Raw genomic sequence first — 7,631 nt, forward strand, 5'->3', positions numbered from 1 at the left:
AATTATATTGATGTGGTGACAATACCTTTTTATTTTCTGAATGAATGCTTGAACAGTGCATATTTTTGATCTTGTTGTTTATGAATGATAAAGTTGTTGGCTCTTGAAAGAATGATGAACAAAGAGAAATGTTACTGATAATCTGAAAAATCATGAAATTGATTCTTGAAGCAAGAAAAAGCAATGAATAGCAAAAGCTTGCAAGAAAAAAAAAAGAAAGAAAAAAAAGTGGCGAAAAAAAAAGAAAAAGCAAGCAGAAAAAGCCAATAGCCCTTAAAACCAAAAGGCAAGGGTAAAAAGGATCCAAGGCTTTGAGCATCAATGGATAGGAGGGCCCAAGGAAATAAAATTCAGGCCTAAGCGGCTAAATCAAGCTGTCCCTAACCATGTGCTTGTGGCATGCAGGTCCAAGTGAAAAGCTTGAGACTGAGTGGTTAAAGTCGTGATCCAAAGCAAAAAGAGTGTGCTTAAGAGCTCTGGACACCTCTAACTGGGGACTCTAGCAAAGCTAAGTCACAATCTAATAAGGTTCACCCAGTCATGTGTCTGTGGCATTTATGTATCCGGTGGTAATACTGGAAAACAAAGTGCTTAGGGCCACGGCCAAGACTCATAAAGTAACTGTGTTCAAGAATCAACATACTACACTAGGAGAATCAATAATACTATCTGAAATTCTAAGTTTCTATAGATGCCAATCATTCTAAACTTCAAGGGAAAAGTGAGATGCCAAAACTATTCAGAAGCAAAAAGCTCCAAGTCCCGCTCATCTAATTAGAACTAATATTCATTGATATTCTGAAATTTATAGTATGTTCTCTTCTTTTTATCCTATTTGATTTTCAGTTGCTTGGAGACAAGCAACAATTTAAGTTTGGTGTTGTGATGAGCGGATAATTTATACGCTTTTTGGCATTGTTTATAGGTAATTTTTAGTAGGATCTAGCTACTTTTAAGGATGTTTTCATTAGTTTTCATGCTAAATTTATATTTCTGGACTTTGCTATGAGTTTGTGTATTTTTCTGTGATTTCAGGTATTTTCTGGTTGAAATTGAGGGACCTGAGCAAAACTCTAATAAAAGGCTGACAAAGGACTGCTGATGCTGTTGGATTCTTACCTTCCTGCACTCGAAATGGATTTTCTGGAGCTACAGAACTCCAAATGGCACGCTCTCAATGGTGTTGAAAATTAGATATCCAGAGCTTTCCAAAAATATATAATAGTCCATACTTTATTCGTGATTAGACGACGTAAACTGGCGCTCAACACCAGTTCCATGTTGCATTTTCGAGTCAAATGTCAGAAACACGTCACGAACCAGAGTTGAACGCCAAAAACACGTTACAACTTGGCGTTCAACTCCAAAAGAAGCCTCTGCACGTGTAAAGCTCAAGCTCAGCCCAAGCACACATCAAGTGGGCCCCGGAAGTAGATTTCTACATCAATTACTTACTTTTGTAAACCCTAGTAGCTAGTCTAGTATAAATAGGACATTTTACTACTGTATTCAGTGTCTTTTGACCGATCCTGGATCTGGGATTGTATTTTTGATCCTGTGATCACATTTTGGGGGCTGGCCATTCGGCCATGCCTGAACCTTCATCACTTATGTATTTTCAACGGTGGAGTTTCTACACACCATAGATTAAGGGTGTGGAGCTCTGCCGTACCTCGAGTTTTAATGCAATTACTACTATCTTCTATTCAAATTCAATCTTATTTCTGTTCTAAGATACTACTCGTACTTCAATCTGATGGATGTAATGATCTGTGACACTCATCATCATCCGTCCCTAAGAACGTGTGCCTGACAACCACTTCCGTTCTACAAGCGAAAGCTAGAGTGTGTATCTCTTGGATTCCTGATGCACGACGCATGGTTGCCCTCACCTGACAACCGAGCCTTCCATTCCGTGAGATCAGAGTCTTCGTGGCATAAGCTAGAATCGATGGCGGCATTCATGAGAATCCAGAAAGTCTAAACCTTGTCTGTGGTATTCCGAGTAGGATTCTGGGATTGAATGACTGTGACAAGCTTCAAACTCGCGATTGTTGGGCATGATGACAAATGCAAAAGAATCAAGAGATTCTATTCCGACATGATCGAGAACTGACAGATGATTAGCCGTGCCGTGACAGAGCATTTGGACCTTTTTCACTGAGAGGATGGGATGTAGCCATTGACAACGGTGATGCCCTACATACAGCTTGCCATGGAAAGGAGTAAGAAGGATTGGATGAAGATAATAGGAAAGCAGAGATTCAGAAGGAGCACATCATCTTCATACGCCTATCTGAAATTCCCGCCAATGATTTACATGAGTAACTTTATCTTTATTTTCTGTTTATTTATTATTACTATTCAAAAACTCCATAACCATTTATTTTCCACCTGACTGAGATTTACAAGATGACCATAGGTTGCTTCATACCAACAATCTCTGTGGGATCGACCCTTACTCACGTAAGGTTTATTACTTGGACGACCCAGTACACTTGCTGGTTAGTTGAGCGAAGTTGTGAAATTATGTCTAGACCATGGTATTGAGCACCAAGTTTTTGGGGCCATTACCGGGGAATCAAGTTCGAACAACAATTTAAGTATGAATCACAATTTCGTCCACCAGTTCATCATCAGTAGAACGTCTAATAGTTATTGTTGACTTATCTGTCTCCTCAAGGTCTTCAATAGTTTGGTCTTTAAGAAAAATCACATCTCGACTTCTAATTATTTTCTTGTTCACCGGATCCTATAATATGTAAGCAAAGTCTTTGTGACCATAACCCATGAAGATACACTGCTTTAACTTTCCATCAAGTTTAAACCTTTCATCTTTGGGAATGTGAACAAAAGCTCTACATCCGAACACTCGCAAGTGACTGTAGGAGACATGTTTCCCTCTCTAAATTTTCTCTGGAACATTACCATTAGTAAATTTGAAGAAGAAAGGTTGATCAGATCTACTACAATTCTCATCGCTTCACCCCAAAAGGATTTAGTCAACTTTGCATGAGAGAGCATACAGTTGACTCTATCATTGATAGTGCGATTTATTCTCTCTGCAAAATTATGTTGAGGAGTCTTAGAAACTGTCTTCTCAAGTTTGATCTTATATCCTTTACAATACTCTTCAAACGGACCCCTATATTCATCACTATTATCTGCTCGAACACATTTCAATTTCCTTCTTGTTTATCTTTCAACACTTGCATGAAAGTATTTGAAGATACCAAGCACCTGGTCTTTAGATTTCAAAATAAAAGCTCACACTTTTCGACCATAATCATTAATAAAAAAAACAAAATATGATGTATCGCCTAGTATCTTAGCATCCATAGTGAAAACATCAGTGTAAACTAAATCTAGAACATGTGATTTCCTATGAGGTCTAAAATTACGAAATGATCAAACAACAGAGTTTTATCGTGGGAAAACCCCCCAAAAGAGGAACAAAAAATCTACGGGACCAAGTCTAGTAAAATTTTCTACTATAAAAATAATGGGTACACAATCAGTCTTCAAAGAGGCACTAAGGCATCTCAACAATCAACAAAATACATCATCAAAACTGATGGAATCAACATGAACCCTCCACAAAGTGGATATTTTAAATCAGGCAAAAAAAGGCAATACAATTAGTAAGTTATATCCTAATGTTTATCTCTACACTAGGAATAACATACTAAAATTTCATAAGAAATGGAGCAAGTTTACCAGTTTAATCAAATCAAAATGACAATGCTCTTTTTCCCCAATTTTTTTCTTCTCTTCGACGATGAATCCTCACTCTCTCTGTTTTGTTTGGTTAAAAAATGAGAGTGTTTTTCAAAAAGCTCTCTCTCCCTTTCACTTGTGGCCTAAAAGCCACATTTTTTTTTCTTTTCCCACCAACACCGTAGAATAAAAAAATTGTGGCACATGGATGAACAACATGGTCGTGATAACTGCAAATCCTATATGAAAAATAGGGGAATAAAAGAGTGGGAGAGTAAAATTTGGGAAGAGAGAGGAGTGATTGAGTGAAACATAAGAGGATGATTTGAAATGGAATAATTATGATGATGGAATTTGAAATTTGAGACCTAAAAGGTGAGTAGATGGAGCCAAAGAAAATAAGGCACACCAATGTGATAGAGAGAAAATATATTCTGCGCGTGTTCAAAGAATTAAAGGAAAAAGGGTAAATCAGACTTTGTATATTGCTGTATGTATGCTACCGTAGTTGGCAATTGGTAAATTGCATATTTTTCTGGTGAAATGGACTTTGTCAAAAGTATTCTATTGGAGTTAATCCAAAGAATAAAACCTACAAATAATATTATTATATTATCTTATAACACATAGTATTCTGGTGTCAAAAATACTAATGTAGCGTCTTCTAGTGCTAGTATGCATATTTCTCTCTTCTCAGAATATTTTAAAAAAATATCTTTTTTAGAATTATAGAAAAATTGATATTTAATGACTAAAATTTAACTAATTATTAATCATTCTAATTAATTTAATTTATATCTTTTTTATTGTGTATCAACTTTAATTAATATGATTTGCAAATAAAATATACATCTCATTGTTTCAATTAATTAATCTAATATCCATTAAAAAATAAAATATATAAATGTTATCATTACATTATCTGACAACATATAGTATTTTAACACTAAAGATGCTGACATGGCATGTTTTGGTGCTAGTATATATACTTCTCTCTTCTTAGAATATTTTAGAAAAGTATCATCTTTGACATTATACAAAAGTTGACATTTAATGACTAAAATTCTACTAATTGTCAATTATTCTAATAAAATTAATATATATCTTTTTTTATTGAATATCAGCCTTAATTAATATGAAATAAAATATATACATCTCATTATTTAAATTAATTTGTCATTAAGTATCTATTAAGGAATAAATCCTATAAATAATATCATTATATTATGTTATCTTATAACAGGTAGTATTCTGTTGTCAAAAATATTGACGTGGCGCATTTGGTGCTAGTGTGCATATTTTTCTCGTCTCAGAATGCTTTAGAAAAGTATCTTCTTTGAATTTTATAGAAATTGATATTTAATGGCTAAAATTCTACTAATTTTCAATTATTCTATTAAATCTAATTTATATCTTTCTTTTATTATGTATCAACCTTAATTAATATGATTTGTAATTAAACTATATACATCTCACTATTTAAATTTATTAGCATCCTCCACCACCATAGTGGTTGCCACCTCATCAACCACCGTAACCCATATTATTATCACTGTTGTCTCCTCAATTATGACCATTTTCTTAAACAGTGGAGCCATAAGGTACAGTGGCCTCAAGTATCTTAGTGTGTTTATGGATTATATTCTCCACTTCCTTCCTTCTTCAATATCAAGCTCGTAACAGAAGAGAGTAAAATTAAGTGAATTGAATAATTAGTTAATATGACAATGCATAAAAAAATATAGTACATAATTGATTTTTCTATTTTGTTGCATTAAAGACACACAAGTAAGGTTCTCGAAAAGAATAAACAAATAAAAATAAAGAATCAATAAAAAGAAGATGTATTAAAGAAAGAGAGAGAAGTCGAGTAAAAGAAAAAAATTAAGGCAAAAACAAACATGAAAGAATATATATAAATAAGTATTTTTTTAAATTAATTTTCCATTCAAAATTTAAATTTTGAATTATTATATTTTAGAAATTGAGCATATCTGAAATATAAAAAATAATAGAAAAAGAAAAAAGATGCCAAAAAAGGACACCAGAAAATTCGAAAATTTAGTGAACATAATAAATAAAGAATAAGAGACCAAGAAAAAAGAAACAAATGAAAAAGATAAAAAAAATTTAAATCAATGTATGGACAACATGATGATGTGGAATAATATATATGTATATATAAGATAAACCATGACACATGATGAATGGTATATATAATTGTTCGTACTAGAGGTGAGTTTACGAACTGGTGAAGTAGGAAGATTGGATATCCTGACTTCAGCAAACACAGAATCAGGCTGGGTTAGAAACCTGCAAAACACACCGATGTTAAAGTTAGTAGTGCTTTTTGGTGATATGAAACAAGTGTCTTTACCTGCTGCGTATCCTTCCCTTTATACCTGCCCTTTGGGGCTGCCATTTTCCCAGCCTCTAATGCTTTTATGTCGCATTACTATTGTCAGGATTTGACGGTTTTAGCTTTAGTGGACCAACCATTATGACGTTCTCGGCATTATTTCATAACGTCAGATTCTTACTTAATTGTTAGTCTATTATGATCTTATTTGCCCAGAACAGTGTCTCCAACTCGCATTGCCGGACTTTAGCCCTTTTGTCAAGGGTATACGAGTTTATGAAGTTGCGCCTGTTTCAAAATTGGGACTCTAGAAGTTTATTAAAGAAACTAAATAATTTCTCAATTTCTTTTGAAACCGTTGTAATTCCCTCATTCTACGAACCGTCGGCCCACTTTTGATTTCACTCTCCAATAATAAATGCAACATTAACTTGAATTTAAATAATTTTTTATTTCCACTCTACCTTCCATTTTCTCTTTCCTCATTTTCTATCACTTCTTATTCTTCAAATTATTCTTTAGTCATGGACAGTCTCTTTCTTCTCCCAGTGAGCGTCTTTCGCTCAGATTCTCTTTTCGGCCTCACTTTCCATCACCGTTGCATTCTTCCTCATTTTCCATTGTCGTCGCACTCTCCATCACGTTAGGGAGGATTACTAGTGCTTGTCAGTGGATTTTTCAAAGGTCTTTAATTAAGGTTAGTGAGGCTTCTTCATTCTCTTTTCTGTATTTTTACTAGGGGGATTGCCCATATTCTATTTTTCCTCTTCTGGCGCTATTTGTTCAAAGCTTTCCTCTGCATTACCTTTATATTTTTTACCTTTAATTAGGCTCAATATAGTAGGGGAACTACTATTTTCCCAAAATAGTTGATGATTACTATTTGGCCCCACTCTTCGCAGTTTTTCTTGTTTTTTAACTGTTTGTGTGGTGTTTTGAGCTAGCTGTAGCTATAGGATTTGTATTTTTTTTTAATTTTTCCTTCTATTTTTGCTTCAACGTAGTGGTGGTGCCCCTGTAGGTTTTCACGAGATGGCCAAGAAGAAGGTCATTGTGAGTCGAGGGCATGGCGATGTTGCTAATCTGCCAAGACCACGCCCTGGTGCTTTAATGAACAATGAGCTGGAGGTGGATATTTATTCCTGGGTTTCCGAAAAAGTCAAAGGAACACCTTCCACAATCACTCAAGAAGAGCTGGACAATTTATGGGAGGCTCAGATCATCTTTGATTTCGACTTAAGCAACATTTATATCTTCTCTGTCCTGAAGTCTGGAGATCGGCTATGCCACATAAACGTGCATGCCAATACTACTCTAGATTGGTTGTGGATGTATGAGACTTTATTTTCTCAAATTAGGGTCTACTTACCTTTTACCAATTTCGAAATAAGTCTTCTAGCGCATACTAGATGTGCTCCTTCACAACTCCATCCCAATTCTTGGGCCATTGTCCAAGTTTTGAGCTTTTGTGCTCATTTCTGGATATTGTGCATGATTTTAGGATTTTCTTCTACTTTTTCACTCTCACTATCCCCTTTAGATCCTAAGACCGAGG

Source organism: Arachis stenosperma, chromosome 9, assembly GCF_014773155.1.
Source record: "Arachis stenosperma cultivar V10309 chromosome 9, arast.V10309.gnm1.PFL2, whole genome shotgun sequence".
Classification (NCBI taxonomy): domain Eukaryota; kingdom Viridiplantae; phylum Streptophyta; class Magnoliopsida; order Fabales; family Fabaceae; genus Arachis; species Arachis stenosperma.